This window comes from Mustela nivalis (genome assembly GCF_964662115.1).
Source record: "Mustela nivalis genome assembly, chromosome: 1".
NCBI classification, from domain to species: domain Eukaryota; kingdom Metazoa; phylum Chordata; class Mammalia; order Carnivora; family Mustelidae; genus Mustela; species Mustela nivalis.
In genome coordinates, this window is record NC_139020.1 from 15,564,860 (window position 1) to 15,584,572 (window position 19,713).

At 39.8% G+C, this 19,713-nt stretch overlaps 1 protein-coding gene and 1 pseudogene across 2 annotated transcripts in view; one reads left to right on the plus strand and one right to left on the minus strand.

Moving 5' to 3' along the window:
- LOC309841598 (uncharacterized protein) overlaps positions 1-19,713 on the plus strand; it is a 307,986-nt gene that overhangs the window by 241,030 nt on the left and 47,243 nt on the right. The window lies entirely within an intron of this gene.
- Positions 14,712-15,577, minus strand: LOC309873655 (S-methyl-5'-thioadenosine phosphorylase pseudogene; annotated as a pseudogene). Its single transcript has one exon. The product of its transcript is annotated as an S-methyl-5'-thioadenosine phosphorylase pseudogene (transcript).

Genomic DNA, 19,713 nt, shown 5'->3' on the forward strand with positions numbered 1-19,713 from the left:
TGTATGGTGGGGACTTAGGGGTGTTCACTTTGAAATAGTTTCTTGAGCTGTGCTCTTAGAATTTGTTATGTTTTGCATGCATATTGCATGCCAGTATAAGTGCATTTTAAAAATATACTGATGGGGAGATTTAGTGGGGGGAGAGACTGAAGCCAGAGGACCTAGAAGAAATACTTGACATTATAGATAAGTACATGAGAAGAGGGTATAGACCAGCATCTGGAGCAGAGTGGAGGGTTTGGCTTGGATAGAAAGAAGGCATTTCTGGGCCTGGACACATTATAACAGAAGTGGGGTTTGTGAGGTTTCCACTTTATCAGGGTTCTCTTCTTTCCTTTGTCTCAAATAAAAATGAGGTTTAGTGTTTCAAAAATATTTTTTTGGCAAGTCTCTTTGCATTTTCTGAAATTCATTTGAAACGCCATCCATTACTCTGGTGAAGCCAGGGAGCCCTTGTGTCCTTAGGACAGGCCTCGTGTTGCTATGGTAACTGAATGTTTACTAGAGAAAATATTCCCAGTTAATAATAGTCTGGATGGAAATAATAGCTACTGCTAGGCCCTTCAGAGTTACACACCATCAATTTCCAATTTGCTGAAATAGGTGCAATTGGCTTTTTGAATTTCAAAGTATGACTTTTTCCAGGCCTCTATGATCCTTCCCCCACACCACGCACCACAGGCCCACACCCACACACCCAAATGTTTCTAAAGAATGCTTGGCTTGTCCAAAATGATGATAAAGGGAAGCTGTTATGTTGGAGCCTTGTCATAATATCAACAGTAGGAATAATGAATAAATTAGAAGGTTACTATTTATTGGCTCTGGTTAATAGTGAAATCACAGAGGGAATAATCATGGGAGAGTATAATTCATGCTACTTTGTATAGTCAGTCTTATCCAGAATCTCATTCCCAAAGAGCAAACCAACCAGCAGATGTGTTGAAATACTCCATCAAAAATCATGCCGGTGCATAACAAAAATGGCTCTCAAGGCATTTAACAAGCTCTTTTCCTTAGCCTGGGCTATTGATGCATTTGTTCACGGTTTGATTGATTGCTTCCTTCCATTATTAATATAATTCAGCAAATGTTAATTGAGCCAGTCCTTAATCTAGTTCTCAGGGAAGCAGACCCTACCTCTGCCCTCGGAGGAGCTTGCGACACAGTGAATGCCATGTTTCGATGAAGTCACCCCTCCAGCCATCAGCCTTCCCGATGAATGCCAATGGAGTGCAGCTGGAAGGACTCGGCACGTAACTCAGGTTCCATGTCCTCCCAACTGGCCCCCTTTGACCCACATGTGGGAAGCTGTGTTAGAGTACCAGGGTGAGGAGTTGAGCCTCAGCTCGTGGGAAGGAAAACCCCTCCTTCAAAAGAACAACCTGCACTCCTGGGAGTCCACACTTATGCTTCCAGAAAGAAATATTCAGTTACCAGGATGACCAGTTTTATCCACCAGATCTAAGGGGGGTATGAAAATCAGTGAGTGGACTAGTTGGACATCTTACAAACATGAAACAAGAGGTGCGGATCATCTTTGGAGACTGGATCTTGCCCTCTAACCCAGTGGTATCCTGGATAGCTTAGTATAGAAGAGAATTGCTGGGTTTGGAGACCAGTGGTTAAGAAATGGAGGAATGCATGTATCTAGTCCCCACCCCTGTAGAGATTGTGATTCCAAGAGTGGAACCCAGGAAAATGCATTGTAATCAGTCCCCTGCTTGTTTTGGTGATGAAGTTCCCAGCTCTGGCACCTGCCAAAGAAGGGACAGGTTAGTGTTTTAGACCCAAAACACTATTGAGGGAGGGCACATGAAATGGGGAAAACTGGCAGGCAAGAGACATCACTCAGAAGCAGCATGTCCTAGGTGATAGATAATGAGCCTGTGTAGCAGCAGTGGGTTTGGAGAGGAAAGATGGGCTCTGGAAAGACTCGAGACTGAGAAGCAATGAAATTTGAAGAAAGATTAGGTCAGGATATAGAAAAATTACAAGTCCAACTATGAATAATGCTGGGGGAGAACTCACAAAGCAAAGACTTCCGCTTTTACCTTTACTATCAGGGCAGGTCCGGACCTCCTTCCATCCTGGCGCCTGGCTGTGGCCACCAGATTCATGCATAGAGAGGGTTAAACTGAGTGGAAGAAAAGTGCCCTATCCCTGGAGTCTGAGGGAGATGCATACAAGGGAACTCTACACTGTGGACTTTTAAAGACTGTAACACATATTGGGGCACCTGGGGGGCTCAGGGAGTGACATGTCTGCTTTTGGCTCAAGTTCTGATCTCAGGGTCCTGGGAATGATTCTGCTTCAGGCTTCCTGCTCCGCGGGGAGTCTACTTCTCCCTCTCCCTTGGCCTTTCCCGCAGCTCATGCCATCTCTCTCTCTCTCTCTCAAATAAACAAAATCTTAAAAAAAAGGTAAAGACTGTAACACAGGTAGAAATGGAGGAATTTTTAAATTTGCTTTTTGTTTGTGTGTCTTCCTATAGGAACATAAGGACAGATGTTGCTGGGAACCAGTATTTGGGAGGATAAGGAAGGGGGCCAGAAGGTGTGAGACACCCTGATCATAAACGTGCAGTTGTTGAAGAGTTTCTGAGGTAGACACACTGTTTGGACACTACCTATCCCAGAGTGGCATAACCTAAAAAATAACTTGGATTTTAATTTTTCTGCTCCTTAATCCATCCTGGTGGATCTTGCTCCTGCTGGTTAGAGCAAAGACAATGACAAAAGTTCTGTGGTAGTGGGTTCTGAGCAGGATGTGGGTGGAATGGGATAGTCAGAACACCTAGAAATGGTAGCATAGGTGGGGCTGGGATATAGGAGGTGATCCTGTGGACACCAACTTGCTCCAGAATAGGTCAGCCACAGTCCAGAAGACTTTGTGCCAGAAACTATGGGCTATCAACTCTTTTTCCCTTCACCAGAGCCTCATCTCCTGTCATTCAATTTGAGAGAGAAAATGGGAAAGTTGACATGCACGCAACTCTGCCACCAGGGCTACCAATGACCATTTGTGACAGGCAAGCCTGCTCACAAATGCGTGGGACCATAGGCCAGAGAAGCCATTGCACTCTTAGAATGCACAGCCTTTCTACTGTTGGCGTTATAAGCTGCTTGTTAGACAAGAAATTTTTGTGGTAGCTAGGATGAAAGTCCAGGAAATACGGTACTCTCAAGTATATTGTCTGTTCTTCTACATCCCTATTTGTTCTCCACATATCCCTATTTTTATACTTTGCTTTTAAAATAGAAATTGACAAACTCCAACCCATAAGCTAGGCCTAGCTGTGTGACTGCCTTCTCTTTGCAATAGCAGAGTTTCATAGTTGAAGTCACCAAATGACCTGCAAAGCCAAAATAATTTATTACCTGTTTTTTTTGTTTTTTTTTTTTTTCAAAGTTTGGCCACCTTTACTTTAGAAGAATCTTTTAAAAAAGTTAGAATCACCAGAATGTCTTTCCCTAATTGCTATCAATCAGGAAAATGATATATTTCGATGATTATGGTGACTTGTGTTGATAAATTTCTTTCATATACATGTTAGACATGATCTTCAAAAAAGGGCTTTAAGTATACTTCCTGACACTTATTTCATGGATGAATAAATGGAGGAGAAGAAATGATGTGATTTGCTCAACTCTTGTGATTTCCATCATGTGATTTCCATCATGTGATTTCCATCATGTGATTTCCATCATTCTAGCTCCATCTCAGAGCTGAGTGTATCTACTCATGGAGAAAATCCATCTAGTGTCATTTCCACTCAGCCCAAATCCCAGCATTAGAAACTCATTCCTGTGGATCAACAAGTTCCCCTCTGTAGAACTGGCTGGCCCTGGGAGTGGGGGAGCATGTTAACTCTGGCTATAAGTCACTTGTATTTTCAGAAGAAGTCTTAAGAGAATGCATTTCTCCTAAGAAGGAGACATGATGTCCAGTGGGGAAAAGGGCTGTGGGTGTGTTAAGAAATACTTCTGGCATGGCCAGGGATGTAGGGGGACAGATCTGCGAGGGGTGTTAGGCACTCAAGAGAAATGGAAAGAGCAAGTCTCCAGGAAGTATGAACTTGACTTTCTTCATTCACAGTTCTTGTTCTCATTGGTACCACAGGGAGAGTGGTGCACAGGCAAATGGATCATGATTTATTTTAGTGATTCTTACATTCTTATCATGTTTTTTCTCTTGCCCTATGACCAGTCTCATGTTTCATCTCATAGTTGCCTAGATACCTACAACCCGGGTATTGACAAGCTTCCCAAAGATGAGAAGTTTAGTTTTGTGAGAATTCTAGAATTATATCTCCAAGGAGGTTTCTTGCCACCAGAGTGTTCCTGGAGCAAATCTGTAGACTCTAAATATTCTCCAGCAGATTGTAAATTTTGGATATGGTGCTAGCAAAGAGAAGAAAGGAAAGCAGCAAATGTCAGTACCACATGGTTTCCAGTTAGGTTGTAGTCAATGTGATATTTTGTACAATACATCGTGTTCTCTACTCAAAGATGTTCTCGGAAGGAGAAGAAAGGTTGCATGTTTCTTTTGTGCCAAGTAATGATTAAGCAAGGGAGTGGGATGGGGATGAAGAATCCGTTTTGGATTTGTGTGTTAGAAAGAGGCTACAATTGTGAGTCCTTATATTGGTGGCACCATCTTAACAAAGTACAAATGTATTTTTTCTCTCTCACTTTGCAGTGGGTGACCGAAAATTGTGTTCAAACCTAGTATGTACATGGTATGGAGATTTCCATTTTTAAAAAAAGAATCTTCAGTAGATAATAAAATTGAAGTATATGCCCTGAAAATGTGAAATTAACTTGGTAAGCAGAAGAATTTTTAGGCCATTGGTAATTAACATAGGGGAAGAAGCAAGTTTCATAAATGAAACTCAATAACCACTGAATTTCCATAGTGATGCCATCTGTTTCTACTTTTTGGAGAATTTCATTAATGTGTGGGGATCTTTCTTCATATGGTGGAGAGAAAACTGACCTGGGAGTAACATTCTTTGGGTTCCATCTCAGTTCTTGTTCATAATTAGATAGCGCTAGGTAGGGCATTGTGATTTTCTTACTCAGATTTCTTATATGCACAGTGAAGGCATTAAATTAGACACCTCCTAAGTTTTCTTTACTTCTCAGGATGTAATTCTTGGCTTCACTTGGGCAATAGACTCTGGTCAACATTCCTCTTATTTTCTTTTGATCAACTGAAATGCCATTTTCTTTTGAACTGACTCCTTAAAATTCAATTATTTTACCTCAGATTCATCATCTCTAATTTAATTTTATTTCCAGTCATTTTCCCCTCTGTGTTAGAATCTTGATTTCACAGAATTTGGAAACGCATAGGCTAGAGTCTCACCTCTTATCCAAAACTTTCATGACAGATCATGATCCTGATTCTTCTCCAAGAACAGAAAGCCAGTTACTTCCAAAGCTCAATAAATTTATTCAGCTTAATTTTAATTGTGTCACATATGACACAAGAATCTTTTTTTTCTTTTTACAATAAAGCTTTTCTTTTATTGTGTTATGTTAGTCACTTTGCAGTACATCATTAGTTTTTGATATAGTGCTCCTTGATTCATTGTTTGTGTATAACACCCAGTGCATGCAGTCCATGCCCTCCTTAATACCCATCACCAGGCCAACCCCCACCCCGCCACCTAAAGCCCTTAGTTTGTTTTCTGGAGTCTATAGTCTTTCATGGTTCATCTCCCCCTTCAATTTCCCCAACTTCATTTTTTTCTTCCTTCTCCTAATGTCCTCCATGTTATTCCTCATGCTCCACAAACAAGTGAAACCATATGATAATTGACTTTCTCTGCTTGACTTATTTCACTTAGGATAATCGCCTCCAATTCTGTCTATGTTGATGCAAAAGTTGGATATTCATCCTTCCTGATGGCTGAGTAATACTCCATTGTGTACAGGATATAAAATCAATGCATATAAAGCAGTTGCTTACTTATACACTAACAATGTAACTGTATAAAGAGAAATTAGAGAATTGATTGCATTTACAACAGCACAAAAACCATAAGATATCTTGGAATAAACCTAACCAAAGAGGTAAAGGATCTGTACTCGAGGAACAAGAGAACACTCATGAAAGAAATTGAAGAAATAACCCATCACAAAAAGATGGGTAAATATTCCATGTTCATGGATTGGAAGAGTAAACATTGTTAAAATGTCTATGCTGCCCACAGCAATCTATGCTTTCAATGCCATTCCAATCCAAATACCACTGGCATTTTTCAAAGTGCTGGAACAAACACTCTTAAAATTAATATGGAACCAGGAATGACATAAAATCTTGTATGAATCTGTCACATTTGATTTAGTTAAGGATGCAGCTATTCTCTTCTTTTAAGACCCATTTATTTGGGTAATATAATAGGCTTATTGATCCTTCAAGAGTGTATCACACAACCATTCTAACCAAAGCTTATGAATCATTGTGATTTCATCAAGTTTGAAGAGGAGGAATGGCTGAGCAGTGGTATGAAGCAATGCCAAAACAATCATAAAACACATAGCTCTGTTTTTAACATTTATGAAAGTGTTACATGTGTAATTTGCTTCAAAGAGAGGGAGGGAAGGAAGGCATGAGTGAGACAGTGACTGAGAGAGACATCAAGAGAGGGAAAGAAGAGGGAGGGAGAGAGAGAAAGAGGAATGGAGCGGGAGAGAGAGAAAACTGGCTTAGCAGTGTTGGTGCTGCACATTATAATGGAGGGGAAGTTGCTCCTGGCTGTCCTGAAAAGCCCATTCTGAGTGAGAAGTCTGCTGATAATACATGCCTGTCTTCATATGAAACAAATGCATTGTATGATTTTGCTGCACATAATTTTCCCTTCTTCATTCCAACTGTTTGGAGAGCATGCAATGAGATAGTGTTAAGTCCTAAGCCCACGGTTACATAGGAACATTTAGCCAAGACAAGGCTGGCAGCTTGGAAGCTTCTTTTATGACATCTTGGGTTCATTTTTGCCTTTGAGAAAAGTTTCTTCAATGCTGTGAGTGCTCCTGGGTTTCCTTGGGAAAGATCAACCATGGTGCATACACATGAAAAGTGATCAAACTCTTGATACTAGAACCTTTGAGAAAGCCCAGCCACCCTCCTGACACTCCTTTTAGTCCAAGGAGTTTCTCATGTGTGAACAGATCTCTTCTGAGGCTGGCTGCATGAAGTGGGACACACCAATGCTGGTAGACCATTGCAGCTGCAGCCTTTCTACTGAAAATGCATCATTTCAGCTTGAGCCCTCTGGTACTATTTGAATCAGACTTTCATATAATAACATTAAGTGTGTTACTAATCGTCTCATTTTAATGTCAAGATTTCAAACCTCATGTCTGAAGACATTCATCTTCTTTTCTCCAAAACATGTATGCATATGCATAAAAATGCATATCAGTGAAAGGAAACAGACCATCGGTTCAGACAATTCAGAGTGAAATCCAGAAAAGAGAGAGGTCATGGACGGATGGAGTTTTTAAACTGGGCCTTGAAAAAAATGACAAGCAGAGAGGAAGAAACAGTTCAAGAGTATCAGGACAAGGGTATCTTAACTTTTGATTTATTTCAAATTTAGCTGACTTGGGAGCATGATACAATTCTTCCTAGTCTACATTTGTCCCACAAATGTTTCCTGTATTAAAAAACGAGAGGCATCTTGGCTGCATGTGGGGTGGGGAGGGTGGTGGAAGATAGCATTTCCAGAGGAAAAAATGTTTCTTTTCTGCCTTTCAATTTTTTTTTTGCAGTCTGTGTTATAGTTATTAAGTGTTGATATGCCAATCTCATTTGTTCTCAAAGTGGGCTATTTAGGATGTCCATCTTAGTCAAACAGATTTTCTTGGCCACCTCACCTAGTTATTCCCCCAAATAAGAATCCCAAGTAAACTCATATGCAATAATTAAGGACAACTATTTTCAGCAATCACACTAATCTATAAAACAGATATCTTTCGGGGTCACAAATTTTCTATTGGAGTGTCCTTTAAAATTTTTCCTCTCAGTGAGTATTTTAATTGCTATAAAGTTAAAAGTGTAGAATTAAAAATGAATGGATAAACTGATTTTGTCAGAGTTAAAAGAAATAAGTTCATGTGTGAGTCAGTGGTTTATTCTATGTTTTGAGAGATTTAAAATTAAGAATTTGGAGACAACCTAGAGACTTAGGTTATTGCCAGGTAAAGATTCAGGTTTTGCTTTGTTACTGTATTATATTGATTTTTGACATGTGGTGTCCATGCATGAGAGAAGGAAAGGAGAAGGAATCTACAGCTCTCAAATGGAAACTGTGTGGACCATTTATCATCCGGATTAGAATTTTGTCATTAGGTGGGATGTAGACCTGCTTAGAGCAACGCAACTGTTAAGGTCAGCCTTCACCAACCTGTTTTCAGTCTCTGGGCATTTAGTTCCCATTTTCTCTTTCGCAGAGGTCCCCTAAGCTGAGTCTCAGATTAAGAAGTTTCTTTCCTGTAACTTTCGCCATCTGGAACACACTCTTTGCATTTTCATCCCTCATTCCACATCTCAGCTGGGATCGGTCATGTCTCCCTTATTTTATGTCACTTACCTTCCTGTGTGTGTTGAATAAAGGCCTACAAGTTGAGCGGTGGGGTCCAGCTTGAATGTGGCCCTGTGATTGGGAAGCAGCCAGTCCAGTTCCAGCCTTGACCCAGAGCACCTGGGCAAGAGTTACCAGGGCTTCCCCTTGGTAAACACTCTTCATTCAGTACTTTTGGGAAAAGGAAAAGTCCTAATTCAGAGTACAAAGTTAACATTATGGGAATCTACAAGAGGGCTTTGTAACAAGCATGTGACAACTAAGAGTTCTGGGTGTCCCAAGCATCTCCCGAGTTCCCTGGTTATTTGTACAAGAGGAAGATGTGCTTCCTTTCCCCAGTGCCTGCCCACACACTCCTGCTTCTGTCCTTTGTCACTCAGATTTGCCTCTCAGATTTCCTCTTGTTTTGAACCCACTTTAAGATTTTCCTTGCCAAGGTCATCCCGGGTCTTCTGTTGTCTCTGCCTTGCTCATCCCAGGTTCCTGCATATTTATTAGGTATATTTTTAGTTGTTGCTGGTAAAGACATTCACTTCCTGCCTAGCCACACACATTTCTCCCTCTTCCAGTGGGCCGCCCGAGCCTCCATTCCTCCCGAAACAGTTCAGAAGTGTCCTATCTCAGTGCTTTTACCTGTTCTCTTTTTTTCTGAGCTACAAATCAAGGGGTATTGTCCATCCAAATTGCAATTCTGTTTCTCTAGGGTAGCGTTTCTCGAAGTTGAGTGAGAGTGTGAATCACCTGGAGAGGTTGGTGAAAAGCAGGTTCTGAGTCAGTAGGTCTGGTCTGAGCCCCACGGTGTTCCCAGGTGACACAGGGGCTGCTGGTCCCAGGATCATACCAGGAACAGCAAGGGTTTGTTGTCCTTTATCTTCATTCTTTGTGAATAAGGTTTTTCAGGACTGCAATAACAAAGTACCATAACTTGGGTGACTTGAAACAACAGAAAACTAGTGTCTCACAGGTCTAGAGATTAAAAGTCCAAAATTAAGGGCCATGCTCCTTCTGAAACCTGCAGGGGAATCCTTCCTGGCCTCTTCCCAGTTTCTGGAGCATTGTTGGCAACTTTTGGTGTCTCTTGACGTGTAGAGGAATCAATCGAGTCACTTGGCCATCTTCTCCTTGTGTGCTTCATGTTGTCTTCTCTCTATACATATCTGTCTCTGTGTCCAAAATTTTCCTTTTTATAAAAACACCTCATTTTAACCTGATTATCTCTATATAGACCCTATTTGCAAATGAAGTCATACTCTTAGGTACTGGGGGTTAGGATTTCAACGTGTTTTTCTTTGGGAGCTATTATTCCAAACCATAACAGAGGCTTATTCCCCACCCCCTGTTTTGTTTTTGTTTTTGTTTTTAAACACTTTTATTTATTTATTTGACAGACAGAGATCCCAAGTAGGCAGAGAGGCAGGCAGAGAAAGAGAGAGGAGGTAGCAGGATCCCTGCTGAGCAGAAAGCCTGACATGGGGCTCAATCCCAGGACCCTGAGACCATGACCTGAGCTGAAGGCAGAGACTTTAACCCACTGAGCCACCCAGGATCCCAATCCCCATTTGTTTTGTTTTGTTTTGTTTGTTTGTTTGTTTTTAATAGAAAGCGTAAGACTTTCTTTTTCCCCCTCTCTAGTAATTTTGTTTTCCTTAAATAGAATTTGCTGCTTTGATCATCAACTGGTACATGAGAAATTAAGGATCTTTCATTTAAAATGGGCTAGGAAATATACAGATCTGGAATCACCAAGAAAGAGGTCCCGGAAGAGGACTATAAAAAAAGAGAAAAACTCAGGTGCTCTGTTCTTCCAGGCTGTAATAGTAGAAATAGCATGGACTTTCAAGCAGGCAAGTTCTGGAATTTGAATCCATACTTGTCACTTACTACATCTGTGATTGGGGGGTGGGGGGTGGGTAGCCTGCTTGCCTTTTTCCTTTTTGAGGCATCTCTTTATTTCATATTTATTTATTTATTTTTATATTCAGTTAGCCAGCATATTGTACATTATAAGTTTTCGATGTACTCTTCAACAATTCATTAGTTGCGTATAACACCCAGTGCTCATCGCTTGCTTCTGCTTAACTCCCGTTTCCTCATTTTTTTTTAATTTTTTTAATTTTTTATTTTTTATAAACATATATTTTTATAGCAGCAATGTCCACAATAGCCAAACTATGGAAAGAACCTAGATGTCCATCAACAGATGAATGGATCAAGAAGATGTGGTATATATACACAATGGAATACTATGCAGCCGTTTCCTCATTTTAAAAATGAGTACAATGATGCCTAGTAAAAAAAAGGATGGTCCAGGGGATCAATGAGGCTTCCAAAGCACTTTGCATGTGGTAGGCATTGAATATGTGTGATCCGTAGTTCTGTGGTAGAAGTCTCTGTTCTGGATATTACAGCAGAACTGTCGGTGGTACCTGGCCAGGTCACTCCATAGACCTTGCAAGGCCGCAAACTCAGCTGGCAGCAACCTCTGCTTTTCTTTCTTCTTCCCTGAGCAACAACCCCTGCTTCACTCCTCCTCCTTGAGCTGCAATGGTAGTTCAGAAGAACAAACAGGACAAAGGGACTGCATTTCATTGTTTTTCTGCGTGATTTCCCATCCTGGATCTGAAAAAAGATTACTGTTTCCTCCTATGTGCCCATATGTTCATATAAATCACAATTTTTTATGTTACACTTTAAATAAAATATTTCTCCTAAGTGGATGCCATACAGAGATCTTTTCATCCTTTGGTGGTTGTTTGTGCATAAGGATGTATGCTTGAAATGTGGGTGCTTCTAAAATCAATCTAGCAGATCTCACTCTAATGGAGGTCATTCCCTTTGGTGCTTGGATGAAAAATTGACAGTTTTTGTCATGAGTCCAGCATCTGGACACTCATGGCTAGGTCATTTATGTTAAAGATAGGATTTCCAAAGTACAGTTTGAGTGAAAAATGGGAAGAGTTTAGAAGGTTAAGCTACAGTTGCAAATAATCCATTTGTTTTCTAGATCCGAATCTTACATTATAAAAGCAAAAAGACAATTAATGCTTAGGCTAGGATGGGGTTCCAAGTTGAATCTGGAACAAGAATTACTTGCCTCTCATATGCCAACCACATTGGAAGCTTACATACCCAAACAGTAGTGTATGTGGAAATGGAAAACTTTGTCCTCACGTTTCTGTTGATGTTAAGGCAGACATCATTCCTGAACTGGCCTATTATTATAGGTCCATATAAAGTACAGTGAACAAAGAGGATTTTTGGGTGTATGTGAGTGGGCTGAGTATGCAAACAGCACACATACATGTAATGTGCCTACTCATTTATTTCTGTATTATTTTCCAATTGCCAAAGAAAAAAATCCCGTCTTTAAGGAATAATGGTAAAACAATTTTTTAAAGTTTATTTTGATTTTCCACCCAAATAGATAGTAAGAGTGGAGGGGTTTGAAGACTTTCAGAAGAAAAGGGCACCCCTGGATGAGGGCGAACTTGAAGTGAAATTCAGTTTCACAAGTAAAAGTAAAAGAGGCTGAAAGGAACTAGTAGGGCATTTCAAGTGCTTGCATCTGGTTTGATTCAAATGGTTTCACATTCATGGAGTTTCAAATAAAAATAAAGTTCATAGCAAGAAGAAATGCTATTTAAACCATGTGAACTGGAGCCAGTGAAAAAATTTATCCTTATAACCACAGTGTGTGAAGTTTTGCTTGGTAAGTAATTTTTCAGAGAAGGTATGCAAAATTAAACCACATACACCTGCATGCTTGGGTTAGTTCTTAGGGTTAAATTAGGTCAGCTTTTCCCATTTAGTGTCTCAGTGCACAGCTTGGTCAATTTTCCTTTCTCTAACAACTATTTATGGAGCTTCTGCTACGTGTGATTTATCGTCCTAGGTGTGTTGGTGCTATAGTGATGGTCCATGCAGCATATGGTACATGCCCTTGAGGAGTTTGCACTTTAGTGGTAAAGACAAAAACACATGGTTTTATGTGGTAGAATGATTTATTGGGTACTATTGAACCTGATAAAAGAAGGGAAAGAAGTAGAATCGGTTGCTTACCTTCCTTTGGCCAGAGAGCTAGAAACACATGGTTCTTCACAGTGACTCTGCCTCCTCCAGAACAAACGGGGATTATTTTGTGCTGGGACAAATGGGGATTATCACAGCTATGAAAACCCTAAATTGATACTTTTCAAGATTTGAGGGAAGACTCTTTTATAGCTAATCACAAAAGCTGCCTGGATCAGACACCCCCCAAACACCCCAAATAACGATTATCTCTGTGTATTAGTCAGGGTTCTACAGAGAACCAGAACCAGTAGGATGGAGAGATGGAGAAAAAGGAAGGGAAGGAGAAAGAGAGAGAGAGAGAGAGAGATTGATTGATTGATTGATTGATTTTAAGAAATTGGCTTCCATGATTATGGAGAGTGGGCAACCCAAAATCTGCAGAATAGGTTGGTAGCCTGGAGACCCAGGAGGGAGTTACAGAATTCCTTCTTGCTCAGAGGAGGTCACTCATTTATAGTATTCATGCCTTCAACTAATTAGATGAAGCCCACTCACATTATGGAGAACAATCTGTTTTAATCAAAGTCTACCAGTTTGGAAGGTTAACCTCATCCCCCAAAACACACTCAGAATAACCACATTTGTTTACAATCTGAGCACCATGGTTCAGCCAAGTTGACACGTAAAGTTAACCATACACTGTCTTTGATGGTCTAGAGCACATGTGGGGATATGTTGTTTCAGCAAAGAGCAAACCCCATCACAGGCCTCAACATAATCCTGCCTAGTTTCAAAGAAGAAATATTAGAAAGTTAGGAGTAACTTTTAGGTGCAGGGATCAGTATAGTTAGCCAGTGTCTTTTATGCTAGTGAGCACACGATTGCCTTCCCATTTCTTTCTTTCTTTCTTTCTTTCTTTCTTTCTTTCTTTCTTTCTTTCTTTCTTTCTTTCTTTCCTTCTTTCCTTCTTTCTTTCCTTTCAAGAGCTGGGCTTTTTTATTTTTTTTATTTTTTAAAAGATTTTATTTATTTATTTGACAGACAGAGATCACAAGTAGGCAGAGAGGCCGGCAGAGAGAGAGAGGAGGAAGCAGGCTTCCTGCTGAGCAGAGAGAGAGCCCAATGCGGGGCTGGATCCCAGGACCCTGGGATCATGATCTGAGCCGAAGACAGAGGCTTTAACCCACTGAGCCACCCAGGCGTCCCTGGGCTTTTTTATTTTTAAAACAACTTTATTATTTGATTATATTCATTGTAGAAAAATGTGAGGACACAGAAAAATATAAAGAAAATTAAAATTATTCAGTGTCTCAAGCCCAAATACAGTAACAAAAGATTATATATTCACCTCTGGTCTTTTTGTACGTTAATGTAGAACTTTAAAACAAAATTAACAATGCAAAGTGTGTGCACATATCCCTTTCTCATTTCATATTTTAGAGCAGCCATTTCTTTAGGACATTTATTGTGTGAAAACATGATCTTCAGCTGATTGCTTCACAATCCAATTAGAGCTATGCCATAGTTTACGTCCAACTGTTGTATACTCAGATTGTTCGGAAGACTTACTATTTTAACTAATGGTATATTAGATATCTTTCCTTATACACAATTCTTTGTATCTCTGATAATTTTTTAAAGATAAATTCTTAGGAGTAGAGTAACCAGCATAAAGGGTATAATATTTTTAAGCCTCCTGATACATTAGCAAACTGCCCTTCCAAAAAAACTGTACAAATTTACAGTAACACCAATAAATAGCCCAAGAATTCCCATTCTTCCTCGTATTTCTTTGGGTAACATAGGAAAATGGATGTTACCTCCCACCCTTTATTATTACAAATTTACTGGGGGAGGGGTAAATGGGGTCTTATCTTTTTTTTCCTGAAGCGTCAGATTTTTTCCACATTTACGGTCATTTTCTGAAGCAATCTAAGCCTTCTAGAAGGCATCTCTGATTCATGCATGTCTTCTTGTCTTATCATGTTCTTCCTTAGCAGGCAAGGACATGAGGGCTACAAGTCTTTTCCATGTTTTTCCAAGTTAAGCCAAAATTTCTCAAACGACTGGAATTAGGAAGTCTTGTCTCCTAGGCAGCCATGCTAGTTTAATATCTTGGTAATAAAACAGAAAACTGGGTCCTATTCTTCAGGTTATGGAGGGTTTCTGACCATTCCATGGACTCATCTGAGGTATGGTCATGAGGAGTAGACTTTTGGCTTTATTGGCATTTTCTTTCAGGGTCTTTAGGACCCAGCTCACCAAAATCGCTTCCTCATGCTCTTTCCAGCAGTCATAATCTGTTGCCATGGCAATACTTGCGTAGCAAATCCCAGCCTCTTTAGCGACAGCCACCTCTGGAACTGTGGTTGTGTTGACAACATCTGCCCCCCAGGTGCGGAACATGATGCTTTCTGCCGGGGAACTAAAACGAGGTCCCTTGATTGTGACCATTGTCCCTTTTGAGTGACACTGGAGTCCTAACTTTTTAGCCATCTCTTTGAGGAGCTCTCTCATTTTGGGGCAGAATGGCTATGGGAATATGGCACACTCCTCTGGTACTGGAATGAGTTCCATCATAGAAGGTCTGAGGCCTTCTAGTGATCCTGTCGATTAACTGATCAATAGTGACGATATTGCTGGGCTGAATCTCTTCCCTCAGGAGCTGCAAGCTGGGGTCACTATGACATGTGTACAGCCCTTGCCCTTCAGAGACCAGATATTCGCCTGGTAGTTGACTTTTGAAGGCATGATAGTATGCTGTCTCCCATGCCTTGCAAGGAGGACACAATGGACATTCCTGATCTTCCCCCAAATTAAGGCATTGGAAGGCTTGCCAAATGGAGTATCCATATATTTTTCAGTTCTTCCTTCTAAGATTTCTGGATCATCCAGGCCTGTTCCACCAATTATTTCACTCTTCACTGCTGTGGAGGTGGTACCTGAGGCCATGTCCATGTGGGGTGGTGGCTGCGGCGGTGGCTTCGTGGGGCCTAGCCGCAGAGGTGGTTGGAGTGGCAGCACGGGACTTCCCATTTCTTGATACAAGAAATTTCTTGGTACAAGGAAAGGTGTTGACTTAGTGGTAAACAGTTATGGCTAAAGTTGGAGTCAGGTAGAGAACAAACCCACTACTTGTTAGAATTGATTCAACATATTTTAAGCCTCATAGAGTTGTTCAGTCTCATCTTCCCCCTTCCACCTTCCCAGTAATCCGGTAATTAATCAAAACTTCAAAGGAATATCTGGCCCATAGAGTTGAGGCCTTTTATGGCCACTCAATTAAAAAAATTTTAATCTCCCTCCTCTTCACTCTACTCTCAGCCCCTTCCAGATGACAGTTTAAGGATATCCTCTTTTTGACTAATTTTCTTCCTTAGAACTTATCCTATGTGATATGCCATAGAGTTCACCATATATATACACATATATGTATATGTGTATACACATGTGTGTATACATACACACACATGTATACAAACACACATATATATGTATCTTATTTCTTTCTTTGTTGACTATCCTCATCACTAGTATGTGAACTCCATGAAGTGAGGGATTTTTGTTTGTTTTGTCACTGTCTTATTGGAACTTCACTTACAACAGTACCTACCACATAGTAGGCATTCAAACAGTCACTGTCTTGTTAGAACAGTGCCTATCACATAATAGGCATTCAATAAATACTTACTGAATTAATAACTAAATAATTTTCCTGGTTGGAATGAAGCTAGCAAGTTTGGACAGAATTTTTCTAAGGAGGAGATAGTACCTTTTTGGAGGTAGAAAATTTGCCTAGTACCCAAGCTTACCTCCTCAGTATTTGTAAACATTAGGACAAATAAGCCTAACCAGACTTTAAATGAATGCTGGTTACTCTTCCTAATTCAGAATAGAAGCTTGGTTCCATCTTAATCTGGATGAGCTCTACATGGGGAGTAAATTTTCTTTGTGGGAGGAAAATCATTGTTTGATGAGAGAATAAATCAGACTTTTATTTTTTAATTTTTTAAAAATATTTTATTTATTTATTTGAGAGAGAGAAAGAGAGACAGGGAGCATGAGCAGGGGGAGGGACAGAGGGATAAGCAAACTCCCCACTGAGTAGGAAGGCTTGACATGGGGCTTGATCCCAGGGCCCTGAGATCATGACCTGAGGCTAAGTCAGATACTTAACTAACTAAGCCACCCAGGTGCCCCTCTATTAGGTTTTAAAAAACCAAAGTACCTAATTGTTTTCCTTTCCTTTTTTTTTTTTTTTCCTTTTGGGTGGATAGATACTCCTCTTTGTGCCAAGAGGAGAAGAGGAGGTGCATATTTTGTAAAAGTCAAAGTCCACCTAAGAGACTGTCATATTTATCCTGAAGGAAAGAGAATGGGGAGGGACAGAGAAGTGGAGGGATCTTTGGGAAGTAGAAGAAAGGGAGAATGCTCAAGAATCGAAAGAAAATAGGGGTAAGTAGAGGTTCCCAGAGAGAGCATGGATACATGTCGTTCTAATTGGTGCTGCACTTGGGTAGCGTACCTTAGAGGCTGGATGTCAACCAGTGCCTGGAATCACCACTGGGTAGAAATCACAGACCTTAGTCATCCCCATGATGGACAGATGGTGACAGCCTGCTTTCCCATTTTCGAAATCCAGTTAACACCGGGATTCTGGAGCTGCCTTTACACTAGGGCCTCTAGGACTATTTGGGATTTACTTTATCATCTCTGTGGATTAGGGACTCTGGAGCAGATTAAATTAGCTCTAAAGTTAAAAAATATATTAGGTTTCAAGTTAGAAACAAAATTTAAGTTAAAAATGGGTCTGTAGAGGCGCCTGGGTGGCTCAGTGGGTTAAGCCTCTGCTTTCGGCTCAGGTCGTGATCCCAGGGTCCTGGGATCGAGCCCCACATCGGGCTCTCTGCTCAGCAGGGAGCCTACTTCCCCCTCTCCCTCTGCCTGCCTCTCTGTCTACTTGTGATCTCTCTATGTCAAATAAATAAATAAAATCTTTAAAAAAAAAATGGGTCTGTAGACTCAGATTCGTAGCTGCCATAGTTATAAAACTAGTTGGAGAAGAGGGTCCTGGAGGGAAAGTGAACAGCAAAAATCCTTAATCTGCATATCAAGGGAGACTGTATTAAGAAATTAGTTTTGGAGTTTGCCTTGATGACTTGGCAAAGTAAGAGCAACTCATTATTAGTCATTCTCTGAGGGTGGAACAATTAGGTCTTTTTCTGCCACCCCAGCTTATCTCCTGCTGTCCTCTGACTACTTCCAAGCAACAGAAATTTACAGGCCATGCCTTCACCTATCTCCTCACCCTGTATATCTCTCTTCTTCTGTTATGCCTCCTCAAAGTGTTCATGGTGCCCTGAGTTTATTACTCCAGAGCTCCATATTTAAACCCCAATTACAGTGAATATATACAATCTTTGAATTTCTAGAAGTAGATATTCTTTTTTCTCTACTTTATTAATACTCCCTCTTGCTTTCCCTTTTCCTTTTCATTTTACCAGTTTAGTATGCCTCTATTTAAAAAAAAAAAAATCTCTCTCCAACCTTAACATCAGTTTTCATTAGTCCAAATAATTAGAGCCTTACAGTAGATTTAGGGATACATATTAAATCTTGGCATAGAAATGAGGTAATAAATGTGTATCTATTTTAAAAAATTAAACTATGATATTTTATTACATATCCAAAATTTAAAAACACTAAATAATAGTTTTCAGATCACTACAGAGACACTTTAACAAAAGAAACAACATGAGGTGGTAAGGAGTTCAAATGAAACAGGAGTTTAATGGTCACCACTGTTTTAGAGACAGAACCATATTACTTAAAGCATCAACAGTATACAGTTTTATTTAAAGTCTTGGTGATAGAAAGTTATTGATCACAACTCTTCCAAATTCCCAAGAAACTTTGTCAACTCTCTTGTCCTCTTATCTTCAATCCTTCAGTTTCTTATGGACTGTTATGTAGATCCCTTTACATATGATAAAAGAAGACTTTATCATAAAAATCAAAGATTGTTATTTAATTTTTTTTTTAACTAGGAAAGCTCTACTCATTTTTTTCCAACTAAACTTAAAGAAGGATTCCTGCCAATGGTTCTCAAACTCCTCCAAAAACCTGAAAAGGAGGGAACATCCCCAAACTCATTTTTCAAGGCCAGCATTACCCTGATACCAAAGCCATGTAAAGAAACTGCAAGAAAAGAAAACTACAGTTCAACATTCCTGATGAAGATGCAAAAATTCTCAGCAAAATTCTAGCAAACCAAATTCAACAGTACATTAAAAGAATCATACACCACGATCAAGCAAGATTTTTCCCTATGATGCAAGAATAGTTTAACCCAGGGAAATCAATAAACACAATATACCACATTAACAGAATAAATGATGAAAATCATATGATCCTCTTGATTGATGTACAAAAAGCATTTGAAAAAACTCAACACCATTTCACGACAAAAGCTCTCAACAAACTGTATAAAAAGGACATAACCTCAGTATAATAAAGGCCATAAAAGACAATCTCACAGCTAACACCATATCCAAGCTTGAAAAACAAAGTTTTTCTTTTAAAATCAGGGGCAAGCCAAGGGTGCTCTCCCTCACCACTCTTATTTAACATAATATTGGAAGTCCTAGTCAGAGCAATTAGATAAGAAATTAGGTAAGATCCAGCAATTCCACTTCTGGGTTAATATCCAAAAGAGATCAAACCACTATCTTGAAAATATGTATATATGCACATACATTTATTCCATGTTTATGGTCAATTGCCAAGATATAGAAACAGTGTAAGCGTCTATCAGTGGATGCATGTATCAAGAAAATGGCATAGATGTATATGGATTTTTACATATATACATAAAATGGAATATAATTCAGCCATACAAAGAAGAAAATCTTGCCATTTGTGACAGCATAGGTGGAACTTGAGAGCATTATGCTAAATGTAGTAAGTCAAACAAAGAAAAATACTGTATGATCTCATATCTGGAATGTTTAAAAAAAAAGTATGGATTGTCAGTCTTTGGCTTTACTTAAGATTTGACAAATGTCTACTAATGGTTACAATAACAAGAGTGTTGGGTTCAACTTCTTGTC